The sequence below is a fragment of the Balaenoptera ricei genome, chromosome 10 (genome assembly GCF_028023285.1).
Source record: "Balaenoptera ricei isolate mBalRic1 chromosome 10, mBalRic1.hap2, whole genome shotgun sequence".
Lineage (NCBI taxonomy): Eukaryota > Metazoa > Chordata > Mammalia > Artiodactyla > Balaenopteridae > Balaenoptera > Balaenoptera ricei.
This window is the reverse complement of record NC_082648.1, coordinates 65,277,915-65,293,148: the sequence shown is the minus strand read 5'-3', so window position 1 is coordinate 65,293,148 and position 15,234 is coordinate 65,277,915.

Sequence of the window (15,234 nt, the reverse complement as noted above, 5' to 3'; positions counted from 1 at the left end):
CCACATCCGTGGATTCAATCTATCGTGGATCGTGTAATAGTGTAGTACATATTTCTTGAAAAACATCACATATAAGTGGACCTGCACAGTTCAAACCTTTGTTGTTCAAGGGTCAACTGTAATTTCCTATAAACCCAAAAAAGGCTGTACCAAAATTGTCTCTTTTCATCAAAAACATATATATAAGTTTAGAAATGGCAATAAGCCCTTTCTGAAATTATTTTAGCCATTCTCTTTTTATTTAAGGCATCACACTCAAAGTACAAAAATCTTAAGTGTATATAGCCTATGATTCACTCAGTTAAGCACCACCCACATCAAGATACAAAACATTTCCAAAACTCCAGGAGACTCCCTAATTCCCCTTCTCCCTTAATAGTCCTAAAGGTAACCACCGATCTGTTTTATCACCATAGATCTGTTTTCTCTGTTCTTGAAACTTCATATTAAGTGGAATCATACAGTGTGTCCTCAATTTGCTTTTCTTTTTTCAACATTAAATCTGGAGGATTCATCTGTGTAGTTTTACGTAGCAGTAGTTCATTACTTTCTTTTGCTCTATGGAGGGGTGTCTGTGCTTATGTGTCCCAATTCACGTACTTGCCCGAAATAAAGCCCAGCTCAACACTGGGATTTTTAATCATCCATAACTCCATATCCTAATTCAGGCTTTCTGGACTCTTTGTGTTTACAAATGAAGAAAATAGAGGTTCACTTTATTTCACATATTTTTCCCAGGCTCTATGACCTCTATTTAAGTCAAAGAGAATGCAAAAGAATCAACAGTCCCTGTGTCCGTACTGTTGAGTGGGTAATAAAACCAGATCCAGAAACCATTGAAAAATGACTGGAAATTTCTTTTGGAATTTTAACCACTAATCAGAGGTGAAATGGCCATTGTTTATGTTTTGAATTCTGATAATGAATTGTTAAATACAGTTGACCTCTGAACAAAGTGGAGGTTAAGGGAGCCAACCCCTCAGTGCAGTAGAAAATCCCAGCATAACTTCACAGTCAGCTCTCCATAGCTATGGTTCCACATCCAGATTCAAACAACCTTGGATAGTGTAGTAACGTAGTGTGCATTTAGTGAAAAAAATCCACAAGTAAGTGGACACACACAGTTCAAATACATGTTGTTCGTGTCAACTGTAATCTCTATGTAGCTAAATCAGTATTTCTAAAATGCAAAGAAAAGGATCCAGGCCCAAATGGAAAGGGTTAAGATAAGAAGTTGCTCCAGTAGAAAATGGCGTTGGGGCCAGAAGTTCTCCTTGCCCTCCTACCAAAGGGTCCCAGACCCGTGACTCCAGTGTTCCATGTAATAAAGAACTCTACCACTATACAACTATTAGAAAACTACTGGAATAATATGACTATTACAAAAAATGTTTTAAAAAGTTTTTGATAAACATCAATACCCATTCATGATTTAAATGTAAAAAGAAAATTCTAAATAATAGAAATAGGAATAGAAAGAAGCCAAATAACTACAGCAGAGAATATCTTATTAATGGTGAACAGAAGAATATATAGAATGATACCATTTATATAAAATTTAAAACAATGTAAATCATTGTTAAGCAATATTTATAAATAAAGATACAGTTAAAGTATAAAACCATGAATGAAATAAGTCTCTTAAAAGTCAGGAATAAGATAAAGATGTCTGTCACCCATTCAATAAACCTTTATACCATACGCACTTATCACAAGACAAAAAATAAAATAAAATAGTAAGAATAGAAAAGGTAGAAAAAGTATTTGCATATAATATTATTGATTATATGGAGAGTTTGAGAAAATTTATTTTTAAATTATTTAGAAGAAATAAACAAGTCTATCATTTACAATATACCAACAAAATATACACCTTTATAGCAGCAACAACAATAAAAATAGTGAAAGAAAATATAATTTTAAAACCAATTCCATTAGTAAGAGATACACAGAATATAATATCCTTATAGATAAAACTAGAAAAAAAATAAGATCTTTATATAGAACGGTCTGATTTTAAATTGAAAGGCATAAAAATTATCTATATAAATGGAGAGATATAACATGTTCATGGGTAAGAGGACTGAATAGCTTAAAGATGACAGTTGTATTCTAATTATTCTGTAAGTTCAATTCAGTTCCAATCAAAATTTCAATGTATAACTTTTATGTAACTCAAAAGGATTATTAAATTCATATATAAGAACAAAGGGATAAGGCTAGCCAAGACAATTTTGAAAAATGCATGCTTTCATAAACATCAAGATTTACATAAAACAAAGATATTTAAGACATAAAGGTATTGGACAAAGTAAAAGATCAATAAATACTGGAATAAAATATATAGCTCAGAAATAGAAATACACATACCCACATAAAGACTATTTAATAAGTAATACAATGAGGAAAGAAATGACAATTTTAAAAACTGATTCTGGGATAAGTGGTTATCCACATAGAAAAATATAAGACTAATAGAAAAAAAAATTTTACATACTACAGAAAAAACGCTAATCTAATAAAAGAGATTGAAAAAATTGACCACAGCCATTTGTACAACAAAAAGTAAGCATATAACATAGAAAAGCCAGAGACTTGGAAAATCTATTTACATTATACATATACATATGTGCATGTGTACATACTAAAAAGAGAACTCTTATCAAAAAACTACAAACAAAGAAGACACAAGACCCAGTAGAAAAAAGGAGCAAATCATATGAACAGGCAATGTCCACAATAGGAACCATGGATGGCCGATAAACACATGAAAAGTAGTAACTGGGGAAATACAAAGTTTTTAAAAACAAATTATGTCCCACACAATGGATTGTTAAAATTTTTTAAATGTTACCAACAGTAAATGTTGGAAAAGATAATACAAAAATTTTCATGAACTGCCAGTGGGTGTGTAACTGCTGTATTGGTATAGGGCAAGCACTATAGTGAGTAATCTGGCAAAACTTAGTATAGTTAAATGTCAGCAGATCTTCAGTTGAATTCCTAGGGAGACATGTATACACTAAAGGACGTGTGTGAGCATGTTCATTATAGCATCCTTGGCACTGATTTTTAAAAAATTAGAAATATTCTAAATATCCAAGTATCAGAAATTTTAAATAAGTGAATTGTGGCATATATTTATATTACATGGTTTATAGCTTTTAAAATGAATAATCTAAAGCTCCACATGTCTCATAGACAAATCTTGATAACATAGCCATGCATCAAGTAAGGAAGCTGAACAAAATAGAGTTTAATATCACTTATAATAAGTTTAAAAACATGTAAAGAAACACCAAATACCATTTAGAAATACACAGAAATATGGTAAAAGCATAAAAACATGTAAGAAATGAGAAATCTGAAATCGAGATAGCAGGTTTTTTCCTGGGGTGAGGATATAGAAATGAGATTGGGGAGGATTGCAAAGGAAGCTTTAATAATGATGCAGTAACCCATGTCTTCAAAAAATTTCTAAAGACAAATGTTAAAATGCGGCAAAACTAGATGTTGAGTACATAGAAGTGTTAATTCCATGTATTCTCTATGCTTATTCACTGTGCTTTTCTTAACACTTACAGTAGTTCACAGTAAAAACAAGAAATGTTAAAAAACAACAACAAAAGTGAGAATTTACAGAACGCAAAAGTATTTATAATAGATAAATCAACCAACCAACCAACCAACCAACCAACCAACCAACCAACCAACTTCGGAACTATAGCAAATGGTTTTCTGCAGGGCTAGAACCTCCCCATAGGTGGCACTTGACAATGTGCCAGGAGGAGAGAGCTCTTTTTGGTTGTTCCATTTAACTGGTGACACCGCTGGCATTTACTGGGTGGGAGGGGGAGCATGATAAATGTCTTGCAATGTGACTGGTACAATCCAGCACAAGGAAAAACTGTCCCTACATCTCCCACTGACAGACACAGTCACTATACCAAGTAGCCCTGGAACATGCCTGACTTGACCACTGTGTGAGTTCAAGACCCCCACCATGAGAAGATGACCTCCCCCTTGGGACTCTTCCTTTAGTAATGTTTTTTTTCCCCAGAGCCTCCCATGTGTCAGAGATTGTTCTAGGACCAGGAAGAGATTAGATGCTTAAGGCTCTGTCCTGCCCCCTCCCCCTAAGCTGAGTTCCCAGCTCATCCTCTCAGCTCCATCAAGTTAACCCCAGGACATCCTTATGCTCTACCTTACTCTGCTGTACACCATGAAACAGAGCCTTGGTGCTACTGGTTGCCCCATAAATGCCACCCCCCCACACACACACATAAATGTATCCCTTTTTAGGTATCACAGAGAACCTGGTAACCAGAAAGTCAACACAAATTTTGGGGGTTTTCAGAAAACTGCAACCCAATTTTGTAAGACAAAACAAATTTTTCTCTTGTATACCATGTATGCAGGAAAATTACTGAAAAAAAAAAAAGAAGAAAAACCTCCTTGCATCATGCTTCGCAAACTACGTTCTTGTAAAATTCCATCTTTCCCACCGGTGATACACAAGAGAAATAATAACAGCAGGGGAAAACATTATGTTCCCTGCAACATGGCTGCTCTGCTTCATTTCTGTAGAATGGAAATGGTACGTTATTTGCTTTATCAGATAAATTGGCTCTGCAGCCCACATTTAAAACAACATACATGGGTTTTCAGGAGGAAGTTTGGACTTGATTAGTTCAAGATAAAGGGATGCAAAGAGGGTTGAATATGATTCTGAGCCAATAACCGTATCTGTAATGGAGATGGAACAGTATAAAACATTCATATTCTTAGGTACTAATGATAAGTCGGAAAAAAGCTTGCATCTTTTAGCTAAATTTGTTTATTGCCTGAAAACTCAATGTAGTAATTCAAGTCCAAGTGACAGGAAATTACAGTTTCCTGGCTGACATCAATTCAATCTTCAGTAATAGTTCTGAAATGGAGTTTCTAAGCTCTGAAGAGAGAAGAAAAACACACACATACACAATATTTTCAATAACTTAGGTCACAACCCAGATGATATAGCACACATTATGTGGATAAAATTATGATGTGTGCTTCTAAACATGCAAGGCCTTATTATGTCATTTTAATCAAACTTTTCATTTGATCAGGTTCTCACATTTAGTCTGCACATGGACTTGGTTATTTAGAAAATACAGGCTCCCATAAGGGAGATTTGAAACACATGGCTGTTTCTTGTTACAAAAGCAAATAGACAATCATTTAATCAAGGTAATCATAAAAGTTATACTGAAAATTGCTGAGCTAAGAAAAGTTTCAAAAATCTTTTTCGTTTTCTTGCTGTGGAAAGATTGTCATCTACATAGATCCTCCCAAGCGTAAGGGAGCATTTTTCTTCTTTTCTACCCATGCTCATTCCCCCATAGATACAATTAGTTCAAACTTTCCTGAAAGCAGACACTGCTGATTGTCACCCAATATCTGTTCTCTGTTTATCCTCAAGGTTTCACCTGTATATAGGTCCCCAAAATGAGAGACTACATTAACCAGTTTCCCTGGTGGCAAGGTCTCACCATTTCACGATGCTATGGCCAATAGAATACAAGCAGAAATGACAGTGCCACTTTCAAATAACTTCAAAAGGAAATTGCTTGTGTGGCAATTTTCTCTCTTCCCCCAATTCCCATGGGCTGGAATGTAGTGTTGTGCTGGTCAGAATACCATGTAACAAGGACACCACACTGGAATGTCAGAGCAATGAGATGGAAGGAACCTGGGAACCTCGGGTGCTACTGGTCTGTGAAGAAAGAGGAAATATATGGAGAAAACCTAAATCCAACCCATAGCATGATGGCCAACTCAGTCAAGCCCAGCTTGATCCATTAACAAGAAAATAAATGCTTGCTGTTCTAAGCTACTGAATTTGGAGGGAAGAAAACAGGAGAGGTTAGCCAACATTATTGAACCAATATATAATACTGAAGAGAAAGAAGACAGGATGCTATATTAAAGAAAACAATTTGAACTTCATGAATTTGGAATTAGAAGTTTTAAAAACTTTTATGTGTAACTGTTCATGGTTTCAACTCAATTTCTTGATCTTCAAAACAGAAGGGTTAAATCCACAATCTCTAAGGATGCTTACAACTTTAATATTCTAAGATTTTGTACATTGTCTCCCAATTTCTGCCACTTTCTTAGCCAAGGCCCTTTACTCGTTTGATCAGTGGATTGCAACCTACAGATACTCTGAGTAGAAGAACATTCCCCTTGTTAAGATATGTTCTTGGCCCTCCTTGATTTCAGATCATCCTAAGTCATGATTTGTCACCATTTTATAGCCCAAGTGGTCTACACTTTACTTTGTTATTATATCCCACCTTTGGACAGCAGTAATAGAGTTTATGATATTTAATAATATAAACTCTGTATGCATTAGAGAATCAGAAGTCTGGCCAGCATATAAAACTGTGGAAACTCTCTACTAGAGGAACTAGTGATATATTTTGAACAGAGAACAAAGAAACACTAGTCCTCAATGAAGGTCATTCCCTTACATAATAAGATTTGTAAAAGGACAGGGAGAGGAGAACCCCTTTGGGGAAAGTTAGTAGTATTTTGTATCTAGTACAAAACCTGCTTTGGGCATATTTTTTTTTTCTTTCTTCAGCAGTGTATTTTCATGTATCACTATCCGTAGGCGTAGAAGAAACTAGGCTGTATGTTCACCATAGCATTTTCTCCTCCTGTGCACATAGGAAGACCACAATTCTCAGCCACAGGGTTGGGATTACATTGCTTAGGGGATTACATTCTCACCATTCTCACCAACAGCAAAAGCAGGATGTTACTTCTGGAACTAGACAGTGAAATACATTGAGTGCAAGTCCCTAACACTCTTTCCCATCTGTGTAGCTAAAAGGGAAACAGTTTGAACCCCTGAGTTACGAGTGAAGGAGAGTCACCAAGGAGAGTGGTCCGGCCCACATCAGAAAATGACACAAGTGAGAAATCAACCTGTGTTGTGCGAAGCCGCTGACATTTGAAATTTCTTATTACCACAGTTATCCTCAGCCATATAGGAGGATCCCTGGGCCCTATGCCCCCGCAGCATCGCATGGCTCCTCTTCTGCTCCACTGGAATGTTGCTATCACACACTGAAAACCTTTTTCTTTTGTTCATCAATAAAATTTGGATGGGGCTTCCCTGGTGGTGCAGTGGTTGAGAATCCGCCTGCCAATGCAGGGGACACGGGTTCGAGCCCTGGTCTGGGAAGATCCCACATGCCGCGGAGCAACTGGGCCCGTGAGCCACAACTACTGAGCCTGCGCATCTGGAGCCTGTGCTCCGCAACAAGAGAGGCCGCGATAGTGAGAGGCCCGCGCACCGCGATGAAGAGTGGCCCCCACTTGCCGCAACTAGAGAAAGCCCTCACACAGAAACGAAGACCCAACACAGCCATAAATAAATAAATAAATAAAAATTTAAAAAAATAAAATTTGGATGAACTGATAAAGTGGAAATACAACAGCCCAAAATTTTTTTTAAGTTTCTAGTTCTGCTAGCACGTACAACTTGCCACTGCACAAGCGTACTCTTGGAGTGCTCAAGAAGAGTACTCAGGAAGATGTAAGGTATGCTTTATGCAGTTATTCAATTTCCAAATGGACTAGAGTTTTACAGAATCTTAATCTCATTATGGAAAAAATTTTGATAGTTACTAATAAGTTGTTTTAATATGCTCATACATGTTAGGTATCAAGAAATAAAACTGAAATGCAAAGGTATACTCTTTTCTGTTTAAACATTCACAATGAGTATAAATATCTTGAGAAATAGGAAATATAGTCAAATGAGATATATCCACTTCAGTATTCCTCTAAGACAATGTTACTTAGGGACAGTTGAGCCTATCTTATTTTTACTCTTCAGGAGTAAGTTATCTTAGCATGCAGTTTAATAAATGATTGTGAAAATATGATAGGAAACAGAAAGGAAGAGAGGAAGGGAGGAAGGAAGACTGTATTAGCCAACCAAAGACATTTAATATTCAATTATTTTGTGAAGGATTATTCTACATTTGTCTTTCTGAAAATCTAGCTCTGTACATAATGTAAAGATATTTAACAAAAAAAGACTGTTTAATAATGGGGAAATACAGTATTTTAAAATATCTGAATCACCAATAATCCATCCACACTAATAATTTACATTCAGAAATCAGAATTACATTGGACTTAATTTCTGTTTAATATTAGTTTTGAAAGGAATCTCAGAGCAAATCAATAGTATAAATAGTACTTCAACAAGTACTAGATGCTTCAAAGCACTTCAGCTCCATGTAATTTGTTTACAAGTGATACATGTGTTAATTACAAACGGCTCTTACTATTCATAAACGAACTCAGGTATTCCTTCATTCAATGCATATGCACTGAGCGCTTTATAAGAGCACGATAAAATGACATTTTCTCAAATGTATTCTAGAAAACAGACTTTTGAAAATGGCAAGCTAATCCTGATCCCAATTATCTACTTCAGTAAAATTTTGGCAAAATTATTGTATTTAAATTTTTGTAGCATAACTTCAAATGAAAAAGGACCATGGGAAGGGGTTCATGAAGAATAACAGATCTTCAGCTTAGATCAGGTCTTATGACAGCCTACCTGACCAGAGATTTAAGCATCAGAGAGTGTATGTTAGGCATGTGGGCTATCAGGAGGGGTGTTATAGTTTTATTTTCTTGCTTTTGTCTGTTTTAATTGTTATTAGGCAAAATATGCATTCTCAATTTCCAAACCTGTCTGGACACTTGCTATTATCTTAAAACTAGTCACTTCACACATTCATAATAATGACCTAATCCCTAAATATGATTAATGCATTTGATACTGATGTTGTAACTGAGAAAGGTAGAGAAGAGGAAAAAGTTTCCAAACAGAGGGACTGGGGCAGAGGAAACAGTGTGGGAATGTTTGGAGAGCAAGAGTGGACCATATTGATTTTTTATTAGATTTAGAGCCATTCATGAAGAATGAAGGCATCACTTTCCTTGTTAAATGGTACAGCTTTAATCTTGACAGTCAACTTACAGAGAGCAACTAGCATAATACAATTTTGAAATAAAAAAAAAAGTAAATAAAGAACAACCAAAAAACAGGTGACCTTGGTGCTATTCTCTGGAGGAAGGTACTGGTTCCAATGGATAGCATGGCCTTAAATTGCAAACAGGAAACACTATATAAACATCTGCCTACTTCTGTTTAAAATATGAATATGTATTCTATTTACATAAATGAATTCAGCAACATTAAGTCACATGACAGACTACTAGTTTAGTTTAACCAAAACAATGGCTATATATGTAGTTTAAGGTACTACTTACATTTTCTTTTGATGTCCTTACATAAAAGCAATTTCTTACTCAATTTGTTCAGCAATAGTACAGAAAAACGTTTTAGCATCTCAATAAAGATAATTCCTTGTATGCTTACAAGGACTAGTTATTATTCTTCTAGGACCTGAAAACATATAGTGAGCCCAAATAAAGGAACATGAATTCTATCTGATTTAAACTCTGTTTCAATGGTAATCCTATAGAAGAATGTGTACTGTTGAAGTGGGAGGTGTGTTATTTTTGTTTTGTTTTGTTTTTGAAGGGGAGAGAATAATCTTTAATCATATTTAGTAATTAAGTTTGGGTCTTTGAAATGATTCAAGGTTTGCCAAATATTTCTCTACACACAGCATCCATCAGATACTTTTCAAAACAAATGAAATAGAGGAATATTTTCATATGAAAAAAGTACATTACTTAACTTCTGAAATATCTGGATGAAATCAATTATTGACAATCATACTAAATCCTAAAGCCCCCAAATCTCTAGTTAAAATACTGTACAAATGAATGTACAACTTGATTCAAATACATATTTTCGAACATGAAAGTTATTTTTTCCTTTTGAGTATGGCATGTCATTCCATAAATGGAATAAGGTGTACAGAACCCACAATTTCTCTGATGAACATTAAAGAATCAGCTTTAATGTTTCTTTTCACTTTTTGCTTACATTAATATGATGGACATTTATTCACAATTCATACAAAAAGAACAGATGAACACTTTTTATAGATAGTGTTATTCATCCTGATACTCTTCTTTCAAAGGAACTACAGATTATAACAATAGCTTACACATGTAGCATTTTCTATAAGCCATGCTCTGCACTAAGTACCATCTCATTACCTCCTCACCAAAAATCTGTGAATTTGGGACTTCCATTCTCTCCACTTTACAGACAAGGAAACTGAGACATACGAAGGTGAAACAACCTACCAAAGGTCATATAGGTAGTAAATGGTGGAAGGAGGCAGCTTGATTCAGAGTTAAAAGTGTGCCTTGAACCATTTTACTCTCCTTCCTGGAACAGTGGGTTTTCAGGAAATATTTGTTGGATGAGTGAAAGGAATGCAGTAATAATACCTACATCATAAATAAAGTGAATAACTGATTTTTGAAATGAATTAACCACGTTTGTATATTATAATTTTCAAGGTATCTTCCTATCTCTTATCTCATTAGAAAACCCTTTTAAACAACAAATCACTGTACAATAACAACATAATAGCAGCAAATAGTTATGATTTAAGTCAGTTGTATCCATCTGGTCTTCAGATTCCTCCTCAGTAAAATAAGAAATCTAAAGGCCATCTAAATTTCTACGAATCTCTAACTCGACATGGTTTGTTCATGGCTACCCAGGAAAAGGGCATGTTTTTAACTGCAAACCCAAATTTTCCCATGCAAATCTCTTTGCCACACATCTCCTCAAGACTTGCTTCCTTAAAGTCCTGAGCTGTTCTACTCCAGGTAATGCTCTTTTGTTCTCTATCCTTTTCCTCCCGTCTATGTACCCAGAGACTCACCTCTTTTTCTTAAACACTTAATTTTCCATGCCAACATTTCTTTAATATTACATTTCTTCAGTGGCAGATTAATCAGATAAACTCAGAAGACATGACTCCCAAGGAACAAGCTGCCCTTCTCTTTTATAAAAATTTTTCAAAGTGTCACTAAACATATATGGGCCCCCTTAAAAATGGTCTGACAGGGAAGGGCTTAGTGGAATTATTTCATAAGGAAAAGCTGTCTCTTCTCCACAATTTATGTATTCAGTTATTTACATCAGTGTGGATAGCTGCTTTATTCTATGAGTTATAATTCATTACTCTCATCAATTATTTTCTTGTTCAATTTGTTTCGGATTTGATCACTAGAAGCTCCTTCAAATTGGCACTTACATCCTTTCAACACCCCTCATCACTTTTTATCATGATAAAATATAAATAACATAAAATTTACCATCCAAACTATTTTTAAGTGTACCATTCAGTGGTATTAAATACACTGACTTTTCTGTGCAACACCATAACCACTCATTCCTATAACTCTTTTCATCTTGTAAAACTGAAACTCTATATGTATTAAACAATAACTCCCCAAACTCCCCTGCCCCCAGCCCCTGGCAACCACCATTGTACTTCCTGTCTTTATGACTCTAATTACTCTAAGTACCTCATATAAGTGGAATCACATAGCGTTTGCCTTTTTGTAACTGGTTTGTTTCACTTAGTATAATGTCCTCAAGGTTCATTCGTGTTTTAGCATATTGCAGACTTTTCTTCCTTTCAAAGGCTGAATAGTATTCCACTGTAAGTATATACCACATTTTGTTTATCCATTCATCTGTCAATGGACACTTGGGTTGGTTTCACGTTTTAGCGATTGTGAATAATGCTGCTATGAACATGAGTGTACAGATATCTCTTTGAGACCCTGCTTTCAATTATTTTGGTCATATACCCAGAAGTAAAATTGCAGGATCATATGGTAATTCCATTTTTAATTTTTTGAGAAACATTCAAAATGTTTTTCACAGAAGCTGTAACAGTTTATATTCCCACCAAGAACACACAAGAGTTCAAAATTTTCAACATCCTTGCCAACATTAGTTGTTTTCTGGTTTGTTTGTTTTTTAATAGTAACCATTATAATGAGTGTGAAGTGGTATCTCACTGTGGTTTTTATTTGCATTTCCCTAATGATCAGTGGTTTGAGCTTCTTTTCATGTGCTTATGGGCCACTCATATATTTTCTCTGGAGAAATATCTATTTAAACCCTTCACCCATTTTTAAAATCTGATTGTTTTGTTGTTGTTAAGTTTTAGGAATTATTTATATATCCTAGATATTAATCCTTTACAGGATATATGATTTGTAAATATTTTCTCTCATTTAGTTGGTTTAATTTTTACCCTGTTTATAATGTCTTTTGACGAAAAATTTTACAAAATTTTCATGAAGTCTAATCTGTCTATTTTTTACTTTAGTTACCTTTGCCTTTGATGTCATATCCAAAAAATCATTGCCAAATCCAATGTCATGAAGGTGTGTCCTATGTTTTTTTCTAAGGGTTTCATTGTTTTGGGTCTTACATTTAGATCCTTTTCCATTTTGAGTTAAGTTTTGTATATGGTGTTAAGTATAGGTCCAATTTCATTCTTTTGCATGTGGATATCCAGCTTTCCCAGCACCATTTCTGGAAAAGACTGTCCTTTCCCCATTGAATGGTCTTGCCACCTTTTCATAAATCATCTGACCATATATATGAGGATTTATTTCTAGGCTCTCTATTCCTAGTCCATTGGTCCATATATCTGTCTTTATGCCAATACCACACTATTTTGATTACTGTAGCTTTATAGTATGTTTTGAAATCAGAAAGTGAGAATCCTACAGTTTTGTTCTTTTTAAAGATTGTGTTGGCTATTTGGGGTCCCTTGAGATTGCATATGAAATTCAGGATGGGTTTTTCTATTTATGCAAAAATATCACTGGGATTTTGATAGGGATTGCATTGAAACTATAGATTGCTTTTGGTAGTAGTATAGACATTTTAACAATATTGAGTCTTACAATCCATGAACATGGTATATGTTTTCATTTATTTATGTCCTCTTTAATTTTTCACAATGATTTGTAGTTTTCATTGTACAAGATTTTCATCAGCATGGTTGATCCCTAAGTATTTTACTCTTAATTCCTAAGTATTTTATTCTTTTTGATAATGTTGCAAATGTAATTGTTATGTGATTTCCTTTTCAGATTGTTCATTGTACATAAATATAAGTACAAATTATTTTTGTGTGTTGATTTTGTATCCTGCTACTTTGCTGAATTCTTTTATTAGTTCTAACAGGTGGTTTTTGTGGAATCCTTGGGGCGTTTTACATATAAGATCATATCATCTGCAAACAGATAATTACACTTCTTTTCCAGTTTGGATACCTTCTCTTTCTTTTTCCTGCCTAATTGCTCTGGCTCAATCTTCCAGTACTATACTGAATAGGGGTTGTGAAAGTGGGAATCCTAGTTCATTCCTGATCTTAGAGAAAAAGCTTTCAGTAGTCTTTCACCACTGAGTATGATGTTTATTGTGGGTTGTTAATATATGGCTTTTATTACACTTATGTAGTTTCCTTCTATTCCTAGTTTGTTGCATACTTATATCATGAAAGGGTTTTGAATTTTTCAAATGCTTTCTATGCATCAATTGAGATGATCATGTGAATTTTTTCCTTCATTCTGTTGATGTGGTGTATTATATTGACGGATTTTCCTATGTTGAAGCATCTTTGCACTCCAGGAATAAATCCCATGTTATGGTGTATAATCCATCTAACATGCGACCGAATTCTGTTTGCTAGGTTTGAGGATTCTTTGTATTAATGCTCATAAGGGATACTGGTCTATAGTTTTCTTGTATTGTCTGGCTTTGGTATCAGGGTAATGCAGCCTTTTTGAATGAGTCCAGAAGTATAAACTCCTATTCAATTTTTTTGGAAAAGTTTGAGAAGGATTAACTCTTCTTTAAATGTTTAGTAGAATTTTCCAGTGAAGCCATCAGGTCAGGTCCATGGCTTTTTTGTGTGTCAGGAGATTTTTGATTACTTATCCAATCTGCTTTCTAGTTATAGGTCTATTCATATTTGCTATTTCTTTATGAATTAGTCTTGGTAAATTTTGTGTTTCTACATATTTGTCCATTTCATCTACATTATCCAATTTGTTGATATACGATTCTTCATAGCTCTGATTCTAACCAAAACCATTAGTTCATTCTAGCCTTCTCTTCTCCCTTTTCTATTTGTAACTTCTTTCTCTGACAGTGAGAAATCTGGCTCTCATTATCCACAATATATATATATATTTTTTTCAGTTCTAATATACACATGAAGTAGTTCAGAATTGCTAACCCAAACCCCTCTGAGAAATGTATTTATTAACTGGAGCACAGTATTTGTATAACATTCTTTGTCTCTAACCTTACAGTACACAGCCAAATACTGTTTTCCAAATTTACTTAGTTAAATCTCTTTCCCCATCTCCTGCATTGTGGTTATGGCACTCATCCATAATAGAGTTATGTTCATTTGCCACTTTCCAAATTCCATTTTGGGTTCTCCCCACATCCTGGTTGATTCAAATTGTTTATTTGGAGAGGGGGAGTATGTGAAAGATAACCATGTTTATAAGAATCAAAGCTACAAAAAACGGGTATTAAGAAAAGTGTCACTCTCATGTCAACCATCTTCTCACTCATCCCCTGTAGGTAACAATCTAAGTAGTTTCTGGCTTATCCTTACTACATTTCCTTTGGGAAAATGAGCAGACACACTGTATTTTCTTATATTTACTATTTCTGATATAAAGTATAGCACAATACAGACAGTCTTTTGTACTTTGCTCTTTTACGTTTTTACTGCTGCATAGTATTCCACTCAACAAATATACAATAGCTTATTCAGCCATTCTTGTGGGGGGGTGGGAGCATTTGGGTTGTTTCCAGTATTCTGCAATTCTAATTGAAGCTGCAATTAATAAACTTGTATAGATATTTCCAGAGTACTGTAGTTACAGGGGAGATTCCTAAAAGTGCAGTTGCTGGTCAAAAGGTAGTAGTACTATCCAATTCCCATTCACAAGGATTGTACCAGCTTGCATTCCTACTAGCAATGCTTGAGAGCACCTGTTTCCTCACAGCCTCATCAATGGGATGTGTCATCATACTTTTAATTTTCACTAACCTGAGAGTTGAAAAATGGCATCTCAGTATTATTTTTACTGTCATTTATCTAATTATGGGTGAATTTGAACTTTTTTTTTTGATGTTTGAGTGCCATTTTTGTATTTTTACTTGCAAGTTTGAAA